Genomic DNA, 24,271 nt, shown 5'->3' on the forward strand with positions numbered 1-24,271 from the left:
TCTCCCAAATCTCTAAAGCTAGAGCACCCAACTACTTTCTCTACTGAAAAATTTAGTATGACAATTATACATTCCTGTGTAATTTGATGGATAGTCTCCATTTCACTTAAATATATTTGTTTTTCAAACGTCTTTGAATTCTTTCAATAAACTGTTAATTTAGAATTTTATATGATTGCATATGGTCATTTTTAAAAAAGTAATTATTTTATAAGAATTAGGTGGTTGTTCCTTACTTACGGCAAGCATCCTTTAGTGTCCTTTCCCCTGTGGTCTTTCCGATTTATTGATTTGTTTTCATCCATTGATGGGAGAACCTAGAGTCTAGTGTTCTGAAACTATGATTTCACATGTGTTCACTTTCAGAATGGAAATCACATTTTATTCTTTGAAATTCTTCCATTTCCAACCCCACACATCTAAATCTAAATCTAAATCTAAGAACTAGTTTTCAAAATGTGTTTTCTCCAAAGTAAAGTTGTTTGTTTGTTTGTTTGTTTGATTTTACTTCTAGAATTAAGGACGTGCTGTCCATTTACAGAATTAAGGTTGGCTGTTTGAGTTAACACGGCCTTCTGTGTTTCCAAGTCATCGCATAGCATCTTTTAGCCAGGCCCCTGATAAGACTATCTTAATTTAGAGATTCACTCAAATTTTGTTGATTCTAATTAAGAGAAAATATATCTCTAGACTTCCATGGCCATACAGTTTTCTTTTCAGCCAAATATAATTCTACATGAACTATGTATATGTTTGGACTTAAAATTAGTATGACAAATGTTTTATGCTTCTTACAAATATATCCTGAAGGTAATCCTACAATAGTAAATCCTCTTATGTAGTTGATACTATTATGTTGATTTTGGAATCTTTGTTTAATATAGGAATAATGATTTTTAAAAGTTCCAGGAATACTGATAAATTTTTAAAAGGCTGCATGTTGAACATGCCTTGAGAAGACTTCTGTTTTTAAGGATTTTTATTCCTCTAAGACTAGATATAGTAAATTATGTTTAGAAATAAAAGATTCCTCAATAAATGAGTTATTTGATACACATCTAAAAATTAGTAGAAAAATCTCTAGAAAATAGGTTTTCTGCCTTATTAAAGCCAGTTCAAATACTACAGAGACTTAGTCACAAGGGAAAAACAGGATTCAAACACACACAGAGCTGAATCTAGATTCTGGTTCCACCATTTACAATACTAGCTAAAGAACTTCTGAACTAAGTTTGCTCATATGTAAATAGAAATTAAACACCTACTTCACCATGTCCTCAGGAAGTTGAATGTGATAAATATATGCAATCTGCTGAATTCAGCTTACTAAATAGAAGTTCTAATTTTTTTTTCTAATCACTCTGCTCCTCCAAAACTAGGCATTTAACCTTCCATAGTGAGTCTTGGAAGAGGGCAGTTTTCATTTTAACCTAAAGGTCTGGAATACCTATGCGCCAATATGTATTGATGTTTATATCTGTATACTCTTTTTGTTTACCAGTAAGAAAGACAGAGATAATGTCTTGAGAATAAGTTGAACATAAGAAATTTCTTAGTTTCTATTTTATCTCTACATTGTTCCCCAAATAGATGTTAAATAGAGGAAACTGAAGGCCACTTTTTCTAGTCTATGTTTTTGTCATCGCTGGCCCTGAACTTCCAGCTTGATACCTTCTCATGGTGCTAAACTGAATTTAAAATACAGCAATGCACTAAAGTGGAGCCAATCAGCACAGAAGTATAAAGATCTCGTGCTATACCCTAGTGTCCTGATTATTTATTCAATGACACTTTGCTGGGCTTGAATTTGCAACAAAACAAGGCTTAAATCATTTTCTTTTCTTCTTGCTTCCCCACTCTCTCTACCCAACCAAAAAAAAAAAACAAAAACAAAAACAAAAACAAAACAAACAAACAAACAAAAAAAACAGGAAAGGTTGAATCAATTTATTTTCATTTCTTGTCATTTCACCAACAACCTCTGTCCTGTTAAGAAATGTGCAGTTTCTATCACTACGTTGGAACCCTTTTAAATGTATTTGTTTGGCTTCTCTTTTTTATAAAGCCAGAAGTTATACATCTATTTTATCCAAATATTGTCCACAGTTTTTAATTGTGGGAGTACCAGACTCTATGTTGAAATCAAAACCCTTTGAAAACAGTCCAGTTTTTTAGTGTTTTCTCTCCCTTGTGCCTTCCTCTGTTTTCTTATCCTGTGCTGCCCACAGAGAGAATACTAATTCTGCCATCACTTCCCCTCCAACTTTCTTACAGAGATATTGCAACAAGCAGTCTTGATTTGACCACAGAATTATAAGAAACATTGTTCTCTGTTCTGACAAAGCTGGAAAAAGTGGTCCTTGCTTACCTCTGCAATAAAGCAGACTAAAATGGCAACCTCACTTCAGGTTATAGTTTCAGGTGCCTAAAGGATGCCTGACTAGAACTTCCTAGTTTTAAACAACAACAAAAAGTGATATAAGCCCAGGGAAATAGGATGATGAGAAGAAAGCAAAGTAGGTGCTTTGCAGGAGTCCCTGAATCAACCAACCATGCTTGATGGCCAAGTGGTCATTCTGGATCGTTGCCAATCAGCATTCTAGGTGTTTTCCTGAGCTCAAAGTATACCTGCCCATCTCCCTGCACAGATGAGCATCTACTCATTCTGAGTATCACGTTATTGTAGGAACACAGAAATGACAGAGACTGACCTCCTCTAGTTGTCAATTTAAAATCATCATAGATGAATCCAGGAGAAATAATGAGATAATGTTAAGTGGAGGCTAAGTTATATGTTACAGAATGTAAGTACTCGACCAACTTGTAGGACAGAAAACACATGAGGAAGCCAGTGTTGATTATCATAGACTTCATGGAGGCATCAGCCATTGTGCCTGGTAGGTCTTGAATTAAATTCCATGAATTTAGTTCACAGCACTAAATGTGGATTCTATGAGTTTCTTCAGCTTTCTCTTCTCTAAGGTGGGCAGTGCCCATTCTGTGACCTTGTAGTAAAAGAACATTTACGTAAACTCCTGCCATTCTAAGACTTATTTTAGATACACTTCAGTACTGTTCACTTGGGGACACTAGATGTAGAAGCAGGGAGTGCGTAGTCACTTCAATAGTAATAAAAAGAACAGACAAAGATTTCTACAACTGAATGCCTATATCAATAGTGCATGTAATTGTCACTTTTTACATACTAAAACCATAAATCACCTTTTGCATTCTCTCTTCTATATTAATGTTCCTTTTAATGGGATTTATTTTTCATTACTTGAATCAATGCATTGCTCTTTTATTCATCTTTTCTATTTTCCCCCATTTCTCTTCATTTAAAACACATATCAGGTTATTCTCTTCTATAATAATGTTCACAGTTGCCCATTTTAATAAATGGAACCATTAGGGAAATACTAAGAGCTGTAAGGCACCTTAGAGACTCACCTGTTTCCAGTCTCTCATTTCACAGCTGACAAAATTGAGGTCAAAATAGATTAAATGATTTGCCTAAAGTCATACACTAGACAGAGGCACAGGCCGACTTAGGATTACATGACACTGAATTTTACTTTTGTCAATGTCAAATGTTATTCACTTAATATTCATGTGTATGGCTGGCACTGTTCTAGGCACTAGAGGCCAGCAGAGGCCCCTGTGGGCATAATACTGCTTCCGTCGGGAATGTTTCAGGTCTCTTCTCCCTTCGGTGCCCTCACTGTGACTTTCTGTTATGCCTTTTTATTTTAATGGTTTTTATTTCTTCATGCTTTGATAGTGTCCTTATCTTCACTCAGTTCCAATTAACTTCCCCAAGCTTTTCATTTAATTCCCATCAGCCTTTTCAAGGTACAAACTGGCTCTCCTGATTTAGTGCTATTCTGCCTCAATATCCATCGCCCCATTCTAAAATAATTATTTGAAGTATAATGAAAATGTTAAACATGGTTGAACCCAGTTTGTGGTTATTGTAACACTGACTGCCAACAAGTGTTTTAGTATGTTTTGACTTGGATAATAAAGTGTCAAAACAGAAAAATGAGGAGACCCTTCATTCTGCCACCCTTTTTTCAATCTTATTTAGTAAATATTTGCTTCTAGCATAAGAAGGACAGGTTTGTAGACTTAAATCGCCTAAATGGCTGTCAATGGTTATACACAAAAGAGACAAAAAATAAAAAAATTTATTTGCCCTAATTATAAGGCACAATTTTCTGGCCTTCTACATTTCTGTCAGGAAAGTCCATATTCTGTATTGTTGCCATTCTACCAGCAACATTGCAAGTACCTGCAGTGATTGCATTAATTGATGGAACATTTGTTTGTTTATTCTATTACTTGATGAATTATTTTCCTTTTACTGCCTGCTACTCTCCAATAGTCATCCAGGTAAATGTCATTATCTTTTAGAGTTATAGACAGAATTGAAACAATCTTGTGCTTAATGAACAAAATAAAAATAGCCACAATTCAGTGTAATGTTTTGTAGAGATACTAAAAAAATGACAGCTTATTTTTAATTAAAAAACTCGTTTTATAGTCTTTTTTGATAACATTTGTTTTGCCGTTTCAAACTCTAATAAAAAGTTGCAAATTAATAGAAGTTTTCATATGCCCTTTACGTAGATTAACCAATTGTTTACATTTTGTCCTATATAATTTTCTCTCTCTTATGAAATATATGTATACATTATATATTATGTAAAAAGTATATTATATATGTGTATATATACACAATTCATATATTTTTCCAAACCATTTGAGAATAAGTTGGCGACATGGTATGCCTTATCCTAGATACTTTAGCCTATATTTCAGTGTATTTCTGAGAATAAGACATTTTCTTACATTACACAGAACAGTTATCAAACAGAGGCAATTTACCATAGATATAATATCATTATATTCTTCATAGTCCATATTCAAATTTCATCTACTATCACAATACTCTCATTAGTAGCTAATTGTTTCTTCCTCTTGGTCCAGGATCTAATCTAGCATCACGCCATGCATTTAGTTGCCATGCAGTGCTTTATTTTTTTGGTTGTTTAAAAGCTTAGATTCAGTCACCAATGGCCTAGACAGTGTCTCTTTTTAAAGTAACCTCTGCTTGCTGACTGCTGTTCCAAGAGTAAGAATTTAAGCCAAAAGATGCCTAAAAAAATCTCTTAGGGTTAGTGATTTCTGCTAAGGAAATGGAACATCAATTTTGTAACTATGTTCTAACCACAAGTTTTGTCACTTCAATAGAAGGGAGTCTAGGAAAGAGAAACCTGAAGTTTATCAACACTTTGCAGTTTTGAAATTTAAAACTTGTAAGAGGGATTCTGTTGCCATTTCAGTCTACTGGGGCTACCGGGATAATGCTCACAAGGGGCCATGTTGCAAGGATTCACAGTGCACACTTTAAATCCAACCCTAAATAAATACTTACATCAGTGTGATGTTAGTCAAAATTCAAAATCAATATATTTTCATCAAAATGAAACACTTGAGATATTTAAAAGAAAGATTGGATGCAAATATTAGTTATTTGTCATTCTTGAAAGTAAGTCCCCTTTAAAAAAAAAAAACAGCTGTGCATTTAAAAAAATATTTTATTTATTTATTTTTAGAGAGAGGGGAAAGGAGGGAGAGAAACATCAATGCAAGAAAGAAACATCCATCGGTTGCTTCTTGTACGAGCCCTAACCAGGGACCAAACCCTCAACCTAGGCATGTGCCCTGACCGGGAATCAAACCAGTGACTTTTCGCTTTGTGGGAAGATGCCCAGCCAACTGAGCCACACCGGTCAGGGCACAACTGTGCATTTTTAAGCACCCAACATTAAAATGAATATAAATAGTTACTTTCCCACCAAAAAATGAAAGGAAAATTCAGATTTGTAGTACTTATAATCCCTAAAGCATGCAGTGTTTTACTTATTCTGTAAATAGAATTATGATCAGGACTATAAGATTTTAGCAGTTTGATCTCTGGCCACTGTTGAGCAGTAGTAAGCCCTAAGTCTCAGCTATTTGTCCTTTTTTCTCCATGTCAGGCCTTCTTCTAATACTGGATAAAAAGAACATGAAAGAGCCATCAGCTTTATTGACTATGAATGAATAGAATGTTTTGTGAAAAATATATAAATCTATCTAAACAGATTCATTTTAAAAAAGAATTCTATAAATACATAAAGTATCAAATCTCAATACCAGGACTTTGAGTCAGACCTACTGATACCCGTAACATTAATTACTCAAAAGCCAGCTAGATGACGGAAGGTGCAAAATCCTGCTGTGCTCTTTTCACTTTTTTCCTCTAACATAGAGATGTTTATGTGGGTAAGGAGCAGAAATTAGCTATCAGAAAAGCACTAAACACATCTATATTCAACACATAGATTAAAAATAAAATCATTGTTTGTGCCCTACAGAACAGCTTTGCTCATTCATCCTTGTGATAGATATGCATGCAAAACAAAATTGAAATCAAATCCCTGCAGACGGCTCATAAGTCACAAAAACTGTTTAATCCTTTCACTGCATCCCTAGGGAAGCCTGCCCCTTGGTGAGTAATAATGTACCATATATAGAATGTCAAGTGCTCTCTTAGTTTTTTAGTAGAACGCCTTTGTTTTCTCTAATGGGTTTTCCCCCCATATTTCTTGTAAAGAGCTGTCACTCTGTTACCTTAATATCCACATCTATAGAATTTTGTTGTAGTTTTCATTTTAATTTTTAAAAAGTGTCAGTAGTGTGAAACTATATTAAAAAATCTTATCTAAAATTGATTGTGGCTCAAAGTCATATTTGAAAAGGCAGCCAGACAAATCTAAGTACATTTTTACATTGCTCTTTCTAATGGATTTTACTAGAAAACAGTTGAGTTTCAAGCAGAAATTAAAATGAAAGTAGACCTTGGAGGCTTAACCATTTCACAGATGCAGTAAACACAGCTTTGGACCGATAGCTGTCACTTCGGATCTTTTCTGCTGAGTAGCTATCCAAGCCAATCGCCAGAACTGCTGGCATTCTAGTATTTTTGTTGTTCTGTTGAAGATAGATATTGTGAGAACTCTTAAAATAGAGTAACATGTCTATTATGAATCTATTTTTATGTATTGCATTCTTTCTTGGTTTTCATTCTTCCTAAATTTTTTGAAGAGTGAAAATGATGAGAACTTACATAAAAAAGTATTTGTCTCTAGCACAGTGAATTTTTTTCACTTGTGAGTTGCTAACTTGTCAAACCAAATCAGAAATTCTTGGCATCTTTATTACATGAAAGATATTCCTGATATCGACTCTCGAAAAGGGCTTAATTTTCTTATTCTATAAACTGAAAGTTGCATTTTTTTCTGAAATAATGTAAGATAATTTTTCTCCTTACCCCTAATGGATTTATTAAATATATAATTTCTATCTACTTTGATTGATCAATCGATCAATCGATCTAGCTATCTGCAAGCTAACTAGTATAAGATCAGGACACTGATTTGGCTCTGAAAACAGGCAAATATGTGTAATATATTAGAGTGATCCTAACTTTAGTGAAAATATCAAATTCAAAAGTAACATGATATATGTAATGTTGATTTATAATAATCATATTGATTCTAAATATAGCACTAGGCATTACACTGACCAATAATTGTATGATTCTTCTTTAATGAATATGATAATGCAATGTTCTCTAACAATGTCTGCCTAGATTAATATAATTTGTTTTCAAACTGAAAAACTAGTATCAAAAGCATAATTAACTTTTCAGAAAATCGGTGTATCAACTACTTATGGAATCTTGATCTCTGCCTTTCCCTAGCTTTTCAAACCAACTTTAAAAGTCCTACGTAGCTAATACTGTATATATGATATTTTATTGTATTTGGATGTACACACTGTAAGATTAGTAAAGTGGAAATATTAAATCATAAAATTTATCTATTATATTTATAACAGCCTGAAATGATTCTGAACTATGTGTATATTGTTTCCTTTTTAGAAAATAAAAAGAATCTGAGAGAAAACAGAGGCCAAAATACCCAGAGTTTCCAACAGAACAGTAAGTACTTTAATGACATAATAATTACACTGGAGCTTCTATACAATTAAAAGAGCTTACAAAATTCTTTTACAGAAAAATTCAACTTTTATTTTCTAAGAAAGGAAATTAACATACTAAGAAATGGACCCTCTGACAACTCAATTTCAGTTTACTGGAGTAAACTGAAAATCATTAATCCTATAATCCTCCTAGATAAGAGGCTAAGGTAATCCTTGTGCTACATCTATGTAGCAGAAAATGTTTATGTTGATTCCATCATATCCCTTGACTAGCATCATATCGTTTTAAATTCTAAAGAAGAATAAAAGTAAGAAAATGTAATCAGAGTGCCTCACATTTTCTGTGATAGAAAATTTATTCATTTTGAATAAAATTTCAAACAGAATCAATAGGCTTGGTGTGTTCATAAGCATGAAATTATAATAGAATAAAACAATGGCAGCCATCTGCAGGCTAAAAATTTACAGCGTCATCTCATTAGCTCATTTTTTTTTTTTTTTTACTGTTGTTCAATTACAGTTGTCCCAATTTTACCCAATTCTTCTCTCCTGCCCCGCCCAGCCCACCTCCTGCAACCTGCTCCCCCAGTCAGTCCTCACCCTGTTGTCCATGACCTTGGGTCCTTTTTACTTGTTCCTTGACTAGACCCCTCCCTTTCTTCCCGCCCCCCTGTACTCCCCTCCTCCCTCCCCTCTCCTCACTGGCAGTTTGTTCCTTATTTCCCTGTCTCTGGTTCTATTTTGCTAGTTTTCTCGTTTTGTTTTCAATCTTCTCACAACTTAACTATGACATCTTTTCTAATATAGTTATTTGATAGTAACAATTGTTTCTCTAAATGTATTTTTATTGAACAAAATTAAGTGCATTCTTCATATCACTTTTATGGTAAAATTGATAATATTATAATGATTTCTTAGATGTAAGCATTATACATTTTGAATATGTGACCATCAAAGCAATTTTTGAAAAGATGGAAAAGTAAGATCCACATTCATGACCCATTTTATATCACACTTAATAACATGGTTGTTTTGAAATGAGTTTTCAAATGCAATTCTCTAAAATTTAAAACAAACATGAACGTAAAATGTGGTAAATTAACAAAATGATAGATATATATAAATGGAAAAGATTGTGAAACAAAAAAATTCATAATTTTTCTAGGGTATACACACATTACATATACATAATAAAATTTTCTAGCATCCAAAAAACATTAATGTATAAATCACAAGCTTCCAAAAAATATTAATGTATAAATCATAATTTAATTTAAATAATTAAACAGAATTAATCAAGGTTATGTCACAATTTAATTTAAATAATTAAACATAATTAATTGAGGTTATGATGATATAAATTTAACTTACCTTAAATCCATTCTTTTTATATTTGAGAGGAGCAGTGAGAGAAGAATGTTTGTTTCCTTCCCTAAGGATTGGTCATGTCCTGCTTCACGTTCCACAAAGCACTCCACTTCACTCTGTGCTGTCGTTATGATGGCCACACACTTTACAATTTTAAGTCCGAGATTTATAAGACCCAAAATTTTCAAAACCTCTTCCTTCATTTGGAAAGTAAACTCCAAATATGTGAAATGCTGTTTTGTAGTGACAGAGCAGATTATGAATGAGTTTACATAGTTCTGGATGTAAGAAAGATAATTTAAGAATCATATTTTTTCTATCATTAAAAAAGAAAAAAACCTCTGCCAATTTGAATAAATTGCAAGATATGAAATAGATGAGCAATTTTTGAGACCTTTATTTTCAATATTTTACTGACCAGAGAGTCAAGTAAGTCATTCCACCAAAACATAAACATTTCTCAACATCAAGTAATTGTCCCACAAGAAGACTAGACTCTCTGATGTTTTGCTTTTCTGTATATAATTCTATGTTTAAACATAATTTCAATTCTGTACATTATTCATTGTAAAAGGGTTGAATTTTTAAATGAATTTTTAAGCTCTCTATACAAGAGCCAAATAATATCTACCCTACCTCCTTACAATTTCTTAGCATCTTATTATATTTCACTGTGAAAAGCCATCAATGGCTATTTTTCTGATCTGATTTATCTTAAGTTATTTGGTCTATGATTTATATGTTATGTGATTTGAATTTTAATTGTCATAATTATATTGAAATTTGATTTAGCATGGCAAACTTTGGAAGGAACTGATTCCAGTAATGAGATCTGTCCCTTAGAATAATAGTAGAGAAAATAATGTACATGTTTTCAAGAAAGAAATCATGTCTTTTTTGGTATGTGTGTGGTTTAGGGTAGTTTTTCCTTTCAGGTTTTGTCTTTCATTTAACAACTACATACTAAATCACACATAAATAACTGTAAGGAAAAATAACCCTTAATTCAAGTCCAAATAATAAAATATAATTTATTCTTTAAAAATTTTAAAAAATATTTATGAAGAGAAATACTCTGAATTAAAATGATGCTGTCAAAATATGTGTCATAATATATGTCTTGACCTCCAAAGAGTTTATGAGTTAGAGGTGTCAGTACATGGAATAAAGCATACTATAAGGTGAGGACACTGGGTAATACAGTGACTATTTTTCTTGTCCTTATCTATAGAATGTGTTCTTGTTTGTAAGCCCATAAATTATAAGTGAGTTTTTACTAGTTGTTTTTTAATCAAACTTATAATGATTTTTAACATAAAAAGCCAGAAAAATATCCTATAATTTTTCTTCCAAGCCCATAGCTTATAAATAATTGGGTAATTGATTAAAATATTGCTAAAGATCTTTAGAGCACATTGAACTTATATTTCACAAAAGTTTTGTGCTTAAGAAAGTTAAGAAAAAGAACTATTGGAAATTGTATTTTAAAATAATTTTTCTTTTAATTGCTGAACATTCAGTGGTACTTTTAAGAACTCCATGGATCATCTCTCTATAGACTCTGAATACAATAGATAATAATAACAAAGAAGGTGCATTTAAAAAACCCAGAAGCTCAGTAATGCTTCTTGGAAACTATTCATATTATCCTAAATTTAAGGAACTTCTTTAAATACTTCTGGAGGTTTATGTTCTCACTCAAAGCATGATTATTATTAACAATCTTGCTTTCCTGGAAAACCAAATAGAACAAGAAGTATTCAGTAACAAAGGCCCTAATAGAAAGCAGATTTTAACTAGGAAAGCATTGTGTGGTTCATTAGAGAATAAATATTTGCAAATGCCCCTCAGAAGTTTAATTTAATCAATAAGTCCTTGTAATTAAAAAGTATAGTTGTGTGTATGTGTAATAGTAGCATAGAGCTAGGAAAAAAATTATCTATCTAGTCTAATAGTCTCATTTTATAGACATTATCTCCTTTAATATCCTTATTTATAGAGCGACAGATAGGTCTAGTCATTTCTTCTAGCTCTTAATAACTGGTGGCAGAATCAAGAGTAATTCTGGCTTGATTAACCACTCTCTATTTGTTCTGTCTGCCATAGTAACTGAAAATGCTTCTCTGAAAAATAAGGGTCTCAAATTGGTTCAAGTTAAAATTTAAACTTCCTATATTACTATGGTTTTATAAATGATGAAAATGAGAACTGAAAGTTTTATAAAGTTAACCCAATTAGTAAACAGCAGAGTTACCACTTGAACTCAGGTCTGTTTTTGATTACCTCTTTTTTTTCAAGTTATCATTTAACTAAACCCATTACATCTGGTGAAGACAACACATATTTCATTTTCCTATATAAATGATGGCATGGTGGGAGAAGGTGGAAATAATGAATAGATCACTCTTTAAAATGTCGTTTGTTAATGTAAAATACATGTGTTATACATATAATATTTTCTTTATTGCTTGCCATCAATAAATACTAGGTAGCATCATGTGTATTTGTCCTTCAGAAGCTAAAATTAAACCATGATAGGAGAATTTAATTATTAAAGACAGCTATCTTTAGATAGAAAAAGTAGAGCCAAAATTGAAATGGATGATAGCTGTAAGTATAAAAGGTCACCTAAAGTGAAAAACAAAACAAAACTATACTTAGTTTGTTGGTAAAGTAAATAGCAATAAAATGGCCCTGGCTGGTGTGGCTTAATGGATTGAGCACTGGCCTATGAACCAAAGGGTTGGCAGTTTGACTCCCAGTCAGGGCACATGCCTGGGTTGCAGGTCAGGTCCCCAGTTGGGGTGCTTGAGAGGCAACCACACATTGATGTTTCTATCCCCCTCTTTCTCCTTCCCTTCCCCTCTAAAAATAAATAAATAAAAATCTTTTTAAAAATAACAATAAAATGGATGCTCACTACATTATCTGTACTTACTCCCTTTAAAATATTTAGTACAACTTTGAAAGTTCATTCTTTAAATAGGTACTATTTATTGAGTAAAGTGCTCACTGTATACATTGTCCCAGGTGTTGGAGATATAAGAGTGAAAAAAGTACAGCTTCTCTCATCATGGCTTATAGTTAGAATAATTAGCAATATTGGAATATATACTTTATAAAGAGAATAGTACTACTTTGACTTACAGTAATAGATGTCTTTAAAATAATCAAATGATTTATTATAGTAAGAAGCACTTTATGTTTTTATTTATCAGGTGATTGAGAATTTTGTCACTTTCTGTGGGACATTGGGTAATATAGGTTTCTCACAATCATTATCATTCATGATAAAGCTACAACTATTTCATGACTTAGGGTAATTTTTTAGAACACTAAAAAGAAGGAGCCTTCTTTAATCTTAGTTCTGTTTTTGTGAACTCATTCTCTGTGTTCAAATTCCAGCTTCACTACTTATTAGAGCTATGGGACATAGAGAAATTTAGTAGACCTCTGTTTGTTTTAATTTCTTCATTGAGTAATTGTAATAATCAAATGAACTAAAGGTATGCATTGATTTTCTTTCTATAACAGTATCGTGTTGATAGTAGGTGCTGTACTGAAGTTAGCTATTATAATAATTCAATAAAATTTAGTTCAATACTTCTAAAATCATTAATATTTTATTTGGATGCTCTCATTGGTATTAGTTTTTATTTTCAACATTTTTATCTTTCATAACTCTGAAATATAACTTGTATAGTTATAGAAGGGATGAAGTGGAACTGCTTTAAAACCATTAAGATTGTTTTGAAGATATCATGTAAAGTCTAAAATTAATAAGACTTTAAAACACATGATTTAGGTACCTAACCAATTAATGCTAATTTTGATCTACTCTAACATTCCGATTTACTTACTTATTTGTCTTCACCAGAGCATTATTTGGGGTTGCATTATTTGTTTTATAATTAAGATTGTTGGCAATGGATGAATGAGCTGTGTTCAACGCCTATTTCAGGCATTTTCTTTCTGTATGACCTCAGGAAGACAATTTAACCTCTTTGTCTCAATATCTTATCTGTAAAAATGAAGATAGTAAATCCTATGTAAATGTTTCATATGAGAATTCCAATACATACACTTGACCCTTGAAAAACACATGTTTGAATTGCATATGTCCACTTATGTATGGATTTTTTTTCAATAAATATACAGTTGACCCTTCATATCCCTGAGTTTAAGCTTCATGGATTTAACCAACCATGGTCAAAAACAGTATTTTCAATTTGCAGCTGGGAATTGTGGATACAATGGGATGAATGTCTGCATTGTTCCATGCCATTTTACCTAAGGAACTTGAGCATCCATGGATTTGGGTATCTGCAGATACCTGGCCCCTGTGGGTACTGAGGGACAACTGCAGTTAAGTTTTTGGACGCTCAATATAATATGTGAACTTTTCACTCTGTAGGGAGGTCAATGCCCCTAGTCTTAGCATCGTTTACAGGTCAACTGTACATGTTTAGTGTGTTTATTACAGAAGTTAGTAAAACAATATCAAGAAAATAGTAATTCTGTTGTTATATTTGCTAGTAAAGATAACTCCTTTGCAATATTAAAGGGGCATTCTTTTGAAGTTTTAAAACAGATACAAGTCTTCAAGGAATAAAGAGGAAGGAAAGTGTGAAGGACAAAAAAAGTGGAGGATGGTTAGAAATCTTGAACTCAAGATGAAATTGGGTTTTGATACAAGGGGATGTAGGCATGTTCCAGGAGGACTCCACCATGAGCTCTCTCCTTGAAGCCGCTTCCTCCTAAAGCAAATACTGAAACTAGAAAAGGTTAGTAGTATGACTCCCTTTCATACAGGTCTAAAATAAGTCATGACCAATCATATATTGAAGGACACTTTGATCATTTCCATGTCTTGGCCACTGTGAATAATGCTTCAGTAAACATAAAGGTGCATAAATCTTTGCAGTTAAATGTTTTCAAATTTTTCAGGTAGCTACCCGTAAGAGGCTTGCTGAGGCATATGGTAACTCTATTCTTAATTTTTTGAGGAACCTCCATACTGTTTACCATAGTGGCTGTACTGGTTTACATTCCCACCAACAGTGAATGAGGGTTTCTTTTTCTCCACAACCTCTCCAACACTTGTTATTACTTGTCTTATTGATAACATACATTCTAACAGGTGTGAGGTGGTATCTCATTGAGGTTTTGATTTCTATTTCCCTACTAGCTAGTGAAGGTGAGCATTTTTTCATATATCTGTTGGCCATTTGTATGTCTTTTCTGGACAAGTGACTGTTTATTTTCTCTGATGATTGGTTAAAAAGGATGTGGCATATATAAAGTGGAATAATACTGAGTCATATGAAATACTGCCATTTGTAACAATATGGATAGATCTTAGAATATCATGCTAAGTGAAACAGAAAAAGTCAAGAACCACATGATTTCACTCATATATCAGATATAAAACTGAAAGTAAAAAGTGAATAAACAAGACAAATAAACAAAAACTCATAGACACAGACAACAGTATGGTAATTACCAGAGGGAAAGGGAGATAGGAGTACAGTAAAGGGTAGGAGTACCATAAGGATAAAGAGGTCAAATATATGGTAACAGAAGGAGACAGTACTTTGGGTAATAAATACACAGTGCAATATATAGATGATGTATCATAGAATTGTATACTTGAAACCTATATAATTTTATTAACCAATTTTACCCCGTAAATTTGATTTAAAAAATGTTTTAAAGAAAGATGACATATTTTCCATCTTTTTTAAAGTATATTTTATTGATTATGCTGTTATAGTTGTCCCAATTTCTTTTCCCCTTGCTCCCGTCCACCCATTACCTCCCTTCCCTCCAGCCACCCACCCCCCTTAGTTCATGTCCATGGGTTGTGCATATCAGTTCTTTGGCTTCACCTTTTCTATATTATTCTTTTTTATAATTTATTTATTTATTTATTTCTGGGGGGACCCCCGCTATGTAACAATGCCCCCTTCTCAGACTTAAGACCCTTTATAATCTTATAAAGGACAATGCATGAAGGTCTCATGCTCCTCTAGTTGCTTTAAGCTGGACCTGGTTGTTGTTCTACCTACTTTTGGGTCCAGAAATCCCTACTAAGAATGGGGGTGTGGAGGGGAGGGTGACTTCCCTACATGGGGAAGGTTCTTGCAGAGTCCAGATTAGTTGGTTGTCCCCAGGCAATGGCATGCTCAGTTTAACGAGCTGGCATCCTTGTTGTATTCTGGGGGCAACAGATTTGGCAACAGGGTTAAAAGGCATCATTAAAACCATAACAAAAGGCAGAGATTAATTTTTCAATGTCCCACATTAGGGGAAAAAAAGGCTTCTTCGGAGGAAGGTATGCAAGACACATCACACCTATTCAAAGCCCTTTTGCCCACTACACTTAGTTTGGGCTGAGGGGAATATTTTAGGTTTCCCACCTCAGACCCCTGAGCTGTTTCTGTCCACGCCATTAGGAAAGTAAAGAAAAAAACAGTTTTAAAGTGAAGCCCACAGACCACCCCATGCTTCACCAACCCAACCATTTAGTTCAGCCAAACTGTTGAGTCTCAGGAGGCAGCGATGCAGACAGGATTAAGTGAGGCCTATAGGTACAGACAGTCACTCAGGTAACAAGATCATAGGCGTATGCCTCCTTCGCCATCTTGGATCCACCGACATATTTTCCACCTTGATGTGAAAGGTACTAAAAAGGCCTTCTACTTTACCAGAAAAGTACTTCCTTTGAAGTAGAATATGGGTTATTTTCTTCAGGGAAAATCAACCTAACTACATTGCAAGTTATCAGAAATAAATTACATCCAACACATGGAATTACATGAACCATTTTAAGTGATAGTTTTATATCAGCGCATGACAAAATTACATTTTCATTTTAAAAAATGAATAAAATAATATCTGAAATTAAATTCGTAAAATTATTTACATACCAATGAGGTTGCAAACAACAAAAATTGCTTAATTTTATGTTTTTTTCCTCATGAGAAATAATATTTTGACTTTTCTCCTCATTTGAGTCCTTTAATTATTTTCTGTTACTAAATTTTATATCCATCATTTTCATTTGGTTTTATTGTTTGAGTTGTTTTTTGCAAATACTGTAAAAATACCTTTATAATACTGAGGTGGAATATCAATACTAATGCCACTCCCCATTTTAATGTCAAATCTTGTTTCACCTCTAAGTAGCAGGATACAAAATTAATATCCAGAAATCAGTTGCATTTTTTATATCCCAATAATGAGCTAACAGAAAGGGAAATTAATAAAACAATTTCATTTACAATTGCTACAAAAAGAATAAAATATCTAGGAATAAACCTAACCAAAGATGTAAAATACCTGTACATGTAGAATTATAAGACACTGAAGAAAGACATAGAAGAAGATTCAAACAAATGGAAGTACATAATATGTTCATGGATAAGAAGAATTAACATCATTAAAATGTCCATAGTTCAGGGATAAGAAGAATTAACATCATTAAAATGTCCATAGTTCAGGGATAAGAAGAATTAACATCATTAAAATGTCCATACTATCCAAAGCAATCTGGAATTGATTGAATGCAATACCTATAAAGATTCCAATGAGGTATTTCACAGAACTAGAACAAATATTTCAAAAATTTGTATGGAACCACAAAAGACCCTGCATAGCAACAGTGATCCTGAGAAAGAAAAACAAAGTTGGAGGAATCATGCTACCTAATATGAAATTATACTATAAGGCCATAGTAATCAGAACAACCTGGTATGAGCATAAAAACAGACACATAGATCAATGGAACAGAATAGAGAGCCCAGAAATAAGCTCACACCTTTACAGTCAATTTATATTCAACAGAGGAAGCAAGTATATACAATGGGCTAAAGATAGTTTATTCAATAAATGGTGTTGGGAAAATTAGATATGTGCAGAAACATGAAACTAGACCACCTCTTACACCACACACAAGAGTAAATTCAAAATGAATCAAAGACTTAAATGTTAGACCCAAAATCATAAAAATTGTAGAAGAAAATATAGGCAACAAAATCTCAGACATTGCTCATAGCAATATTTTATCGGACATATCTCCCAAGCAAGGGAAGCAAAAGAAAAAAATAAACAAATGGGATTACATCAAACTAAAAAGTTTTTGCACAGAAAGGAAATCATCAACCCACAAAATGGGAGGACATATTCATCAATACATCTGGTAAGGGGTTAATATCCAAAATTATAAAGAACTTACAAAACTCAACACCTAATTAAATAAATAATGGGCAAAGGACCTGAATAGACACTTCTCCAAACAGGACATACGGATGGCCAGTAGACATATGAAAAGATGCTCAATGTCACTAATTATGAGAGAAATGCAAATTAAAACCACAATGAGATATCACCTCACACCTGTGAGGATGGCTACCATCAATAAATCAATAAAGAACAAATGCTGGTGAGGATGAGGAGAAAGGGGAAACCTTTTGTACTGTTGGTGGGAATGCAGATTGGTGCAGCCACTGTAAAAAGCAGTATGGAGATACCTCAAAAAATTAAAAATGGATCTTCCTTTTGACCCAATGATTCCACTTCTGGGAATTTATCTGAAAGAACCCAAAACACTTAATTTAAAAGAACATAAGCATCCCTGTGTTGATTGCAATGTTATTTATAATCACCAAGATACAGAAGCAGCCTGAGTGTCCATCAGTACATGAGTGGATAAAACAACTATGGGACATTTACCCAATAGCATACTACTCAGCCATAAAAAAATAATAATAAAAAGAAGAAGAAATTTTACCCTTTGTGACAGCATGGATGAACCTAGAGAACATGATGCTAAGTGAAATAAGCCAGTCAGAGAAAGACAAATACTATATGATTTCACTCATATGGAATTTAATGAACAAAGTGAACTAACAGGGAAAACAGAGAAAGACTCATAGATGAAGAGCAGGATGACAGCGAGTGGGGGGCGGGGAAGTGAGGGATTGAGCAAATGGACATGGACAATAGTTGGTGATTGCTAGAGGGAGAGGAGTACCAGGGGACTAAATGGTAATGAAAAAAATGCAATTAAAAACACAATTTAAAAAGGGAACATTATTCTACTCTTGAAGAATAAAAAAAGTTAAACATATCCCAATCTTAGTAATTACTATTCCTAAATCAGCAGAATATAATTTATGTTATGTAGCATTTTACTTCTCTTCTCAAAATTAATTCTTACATAAACTACTAACAATTTTCTTTTCTATTCTAAAATATGAAAAATCTGGTTCAGCATATGCTCCATTGTACATTTAAGCAACTTATGTTCCCTCCTCTTATGATTAATACGAATTGCTTCACCCTGCTTTTGTCTTTATTTTCCATTTTCAGAGGCTATGTTTATGAACTGGTACAAAATGTTTGAAACTGAGGAAATAATGCCTCTAAACAAATGATCAGACTTCATTGGTTTACTAATTCAATGACCCCCAAAGTGGTATTGTGTAAATTTTCAATAGTCTAAAATGTTTTTTAAGAAACAATTCTTAGTAGCAGTTTGATAAGTTGCTCAGGGTTCTTGCTTATCCACTTATGTTTGAGTTTAACACTGGCACAAGTTGCTATAGTATCTCCTGGGAACTTATTTATTTTTATTAGGTATATAATATTGGAACTATGAAGGATTTAGTCTTGGATTTTCCTTTAGTATTTTAAAATATTTTTTGTCTTTTTCAGAAAATGTTTTCTTCATGCCACCAAATTCTGTCTTACAGCATTACATATGTAATAGTATGTATAATACCATTGTATCATGGAATACAAGATTTTTTCCTTTACCTGAATTATGCCTATTAGCATAATTCTAAAAAATTTGCATAATTGGTTAATTATTAATATATCCATTGTTTTCCATTATGATGAGATTTATACAATTATCAATGCTTCACAAAAGGCAGAGCCAAACTTGTCATTAATGGAAAAAATACAGGCAGTCCACAAACTAGGAAAAGGTTGTATACAAAAATTCATTTAAGATGTTTTCTTTCCATTTCATAAGCTGGACATTGACTCAGCATAGTTGCACAAATAAGCTCGTGAAAACCCAGAGTCAATGCCAAACCACAATATCTACAACATTGGGAATTGGGACTGGGGAGAGGGAGACAGCAGAAAAACGTTTGTCCATTTTTCCTGACAGTGACAGTCAACCAGCCCAGAATCTGAAAAATAAGTAAAGCTGGCTTTCCATACTGCTCTCTCTCCCTTTCTAACCTTCGTTTTTTCCTGATGGAATTCTGCTTCCCATCAGACATTCTTGAGCTGCTGTCTCTTTAACGTGGTTTTGACTTCAGATTTCCTAACCCCACTTTTCTCCTCTTGATCAACGTGCTTCAATGCAGCTGGTATGAGAAGATGTCTAGAAAAAAGGGATCTGGGTCAAGTATTCACACCAGTCTTGCATTCTCTCTGCTTCTCCACCTGCTGAACACACAATAGTTAACCCAAATCAGCAATGACAGTGAGATCCTGAAGTGATGAGCTTAGGTGTAGTATGTTTGAAGATATTTGGGGGACAGGAACCACAGGCCCTGGAGGCAACACGCCTGCACTGCTTTTGAGGTGTTATACTTTCTTCCAATCATCTACTAAGAGTCCAGAATTTCTTTATTTCAACACCTCCAATTTTTCCCAATGGTTCTTGTGAGGCCTGTGATCAAAGCTGTGTCACTGAGGTATAGTAGGCTAGAAATTACCTTTTTTCTCATGTAATGTAACTTATTTAAAGTACATGACTAAATAATACTATATCTACATTTAAATTTTTTATTTCTTTTAATCTCCAAATTATAAAAGCATCAATTCATGAAGTAAATATTTGTGTCCCCTCAATCTGAAGAAAATTATATTCTATTTGCACCACTGCCTTAGTTCAGGCTGCTATAATAAACTGTCGGAGGCTGGGTGGCTTATAAACAACAGAAATTACTTCTCACAGCTCTGGAGACTAGAAGCCTGAGATCAGAGTGCCAGTGTGCTGTGTTCTGGTGAGAACCCTCTTCCAGGGTACAGACTTCTGTTCTCATTTCATCCTCACATGGCAAAGAGGGCAAGAGAACATTTTGGGGTCTCATTTTATAAGGACACTAATCCGAAGGGCTCTACTCTCATGACCTAATCATCTCTCAAAAGTCCCACCTTCTAACACCATCAAATTGAGTGTTAGGATTTCAACATGAGAATTGGGGTGGGGGGCGGGGAACAAGCTCAGTCCACTGCCACCACTTATACCCTCCTTCTATGGGACAGCTCAGATAAAGGAAATCTTCATACCTTAGCTTTCAATTTTTATTATAACTCTGGGTATAAATGTAGTTAATATGTTTTCAATAACAGCCCTGCTTGTGATGGTCTAACAAATGCTATGCTCTTTCTGTGCTGCCATCCACTGATACGGGAGCGGCACAGTGATACCCGGCCAGGCCATTGCACCTCTGTCCCGGGTATAACCGGGGCCGTGCCCAGCCCCTGCCTCTGTCCTCGGTCTTACAGCAACAGCAGCAGCCACCATTAACCAAAAAATGACTTCTCCCTGAGAACTTTACTTGTCATTTCCCAGGGGAGTTTCTTTTTATATTCATACTGGGTAAATGAGGAGACTGAGATTCTGAGTGGCAAACTAACTTTCTCAACGTAACAAAGCTTGTAATTTTTTAGTCTAATGCTGATCCAGGTAAACATAATGCTGAAACCTGTTCCCTTAGATGCACAAATTTCACAGACATTGAAATGCTGTTTGCAGAATTTCTGTCTGCATGAGAGGGTGAACTCCCTGAGTATGGTCGGCAAATGGTCTTTGTATCCCAGAATCTGGCATGGAACAGGTGCTCAATGCTAGTTGAATGAGAGTGATGTTTCCAGATCTCATAGTGATGGCTCTATAAAGTTCTCTTTTCCTCACTAAAACTAGATTAATCCATATCCCCAAACATTCCATCACAGCAAGCTTTCATTTTCAAGAGCTATATCTTTAGCCCTATACAAACTACAATTTATTTTGTTTGACCTTTTTAAAATTATGGTAAAATATATATAACATAAAATTTACTGTTTTAACCATTTTTAAGAGGTATTAGTACATTCACATACTTGTACAACCATCACCACCCTCTGCCTCCAGAAATTTTTCATCTTCCCAAACTGAAACTCCATACCCATTAAAAACTAATTCCCCACTCCCTCTCCCCACAGCCCCTGGACATCGCCATTCTGCTTTCAGTCTCCTAGAACATTTTGGTACCTCATATAAGTGAACATATTGGTCCTTCTGTATGTGACTTATTTCACTCAGCATAATGTCTTCAAGGTTTATCTATTTTGCAGCATGTGTTAGAATGTCCATCCTTTTTAAGGATGAATAATATTCCATTGTATTCCAATGTATACTATCCATTTATCCTGTAATTGAATAAGTTAGTTGTCTGAAATGGAATCCTTTTGCCAGTTCCCTAACTAAAGATGCAAGTAATAGAAATGCAATGAGTTTGTGACTTTGAGGACATGTGTCTTTCTATATCATAAGCCTTAAAATTAATCCCAGAAAACTAGTTTTGTGTAGGCAATCTGCAGAAGAAATAGATGAGTTTAAAATAACAGCGTTTCTAAGTCATGAATATGCCACATTTTAATTGGCCAGTCTTTATTTGATTATCTGATGTTTTTATACACTGACTGTTCCTTAGAAGATTTGCAGTTGGGGAATTTTTTAATTGCCACTCCTCTAAAAATAAATAGAATGATAGGACAGGCATTGTTGATTCAAAATAAGAATACAAATTTATAGTCTTCAACTTTTGTACTACTACTATTTAACTTCTAATCTAATATTATTGTTAAAGAATTACCAGATAAATCTTAAATAAGAAGGAAATTATATATTTATTTATGTAAGAAGGAAATTATATATTTATTTATTCCATATTTTCAACAAACATTATTTAGATGCTTACTACTAATTTTATAGCTAGCATTTTTGAATGCAAGATACACACACATACATACATATGTATATGTATACATCTGTAGATTTTGTAATAGGCCAGCTTTATCATTATATTACAGATGAGGATGCTGAGGATCAGAAAGTGAGTTTCACAGTTAGTAAGCGACTGAGTTAGAAATTCGAGATCAGGTCTTCTAGATGCAGGGCCATTGCTCTCTGCCATCTCACACTGCCCTCTACAGGCCACGCATCGTGTTACAGACACTGTCTCTACCCCGGGGTAATTTACATTATAGTGGAATGGATGGACATTATAAAATTAATTATAATATAATAGCATGAACATAAGAAGTACTTGGAAACCAGTAGATAGACATGACTTAACACTGCCTAGAAAACTGTACACAGGAAAGGGCATTCCATTTTGATGTTACATGACTTAACTTCCACACTGGTTTTCTATTTTGATTGTGGGTGAATTTACTTAAACACATAGTACAGTTGGTTAGGGCTGAGGCTGTAATGAGATTATAAAGTTCAAGTTAAATTATGTGAAATTTATCTCTAACCAATGGAAAACCATTGTTTTAATGTTTTTTGGTTATTTTTTTCTGCTTAATGTTTCCGTCTATAGAATCTTTAGTAACAGAATAATAGTAACAATTTTTTAAAAGTTTAAGAAAATCCTTAAATCCTTTTGATAGTTTTTTTATAATGTTCTTGTATTATAGAAATGAGTGACGATTTCAGTGCATGACCTTGCCTCTTATTCAGAACCATCACGTCTTCTCAGGTGATCCTCAATAATGTGATTCATAATAATATTTGTTGTTATTTTCTTACTTGTTGGGAGAGACACTAAAGCCTGCTTCCCAAGACCTATGTAGCTTTGAATTACTGTAGTGAGGAAAATTGACAGTGTTGTTATACTTTTGGCTAATACAGTTGTGTGTTTTGTTTGAGAAAGACAATTCTGATAGCGTCCTATTGATTCAGATGTTTTCTGACAGTAGCTGCCTACCAGGTTTGCCTTCATTGACTTCTCAATGTTCTGTTACAAATAAGTTGCATGTACAATTTGATATTGAAGGACACAGAAGGTTCCCCACTGAGCATGAAGTTGGAGCAGCCCTGAGCTGTGGGGTGGTGAGTGCTTATTATCATTCTGAAAACCATTCCCCTGTCCTGAGCTGTTTTCTCTTTATTTTTCACCTTGTTTTATTTATTCTTCCACACATTCTGATGCACCTCTTATTCTTAGATACCCCTCACATTGGCTAAAGCTTGAAATATAAAGTCATAGGTGTTTTCTTACTTTTTAACATCTGAAATCCAAGATAGTCTGTGTTTTGTTAGGATTATTTAAAAATCTTATTGGTTTGATTTTTGTAAAATCTTGGATGATTTGAAATATGTTATAATAAAAACTACCATTTGTTGAATGCCTACCATTTGCCACACTCTGTGCATAGTGTCTTCCACATGTTGTCTATAATTTTGACAACTCTACAAGGTAGGTGTCATACCCCATGTTATGGATGAGGAAACTCTGAGAGATTAAGTCACTTGCCCAAGATAATAATAATTACTTCTATCTTTCTAATCATGTTTAACTTTTAGTTATCTAAACTGATAGTAATATTATTTAGATTGGCAGAGCACTTCACAGTTTGCAGAGCAATTCTACATATGGTACCTCTTTTAACCTCATAAAACTGGTATCTATACTTTGCATCCACCTTACTCTTTAAGAGACTACATTGAGACTCTAGATTCAGAAATAATAGATTATGATTTCCCTGTGCTGAAATATTACCCTTTTTAAAGTTAGCATCAGTTATAATAATGGCTTTATTTCTACCACTACTA

At 33.6% G+C, this 24,271-nt stretch overlaps 1 protein-coding gene across 2 annotated transcripts in view; it reads left to right on the forward strand.

Moving 5' to 3' along the window:
- The first annotated feature begins 7,991 nt into the window (after positions 1-7,991).
- The window catches only part of SYT1 (synaptotagmin 1), a 393,501-nt gene continuing 377,221 nt past the window's right edge, over positions 7,992-24,271 (forward strand). For both annotated transcript variants that reach the window (XM_090273654.1, XM_090273656.1), the window contains exon 1: positions 7,992-8,050. The gene's annotated coding sequence lies outside the window, so the exon portion shown is untranslated. The remainder of the gene's footprint in view (positions 8,051-24,271) is intronic.

The sequence above is a fragment of the Furipterus horrens genome, unplaced genomic scaffold (assembly GCF_987537825.1).
Source record: "Furipterus horrens unplaced genomic scaffold, mFurHor1.1.pri manual_scaffold_4, whole genome shotgun sequence".
Taxonomy (NCBI): domain Eukaryota; kingdom Metazoa; phylum Chordata; class Mammalia; order Chiroptera; family Furipteridae; genus Furipterus; species Furipterus horrens.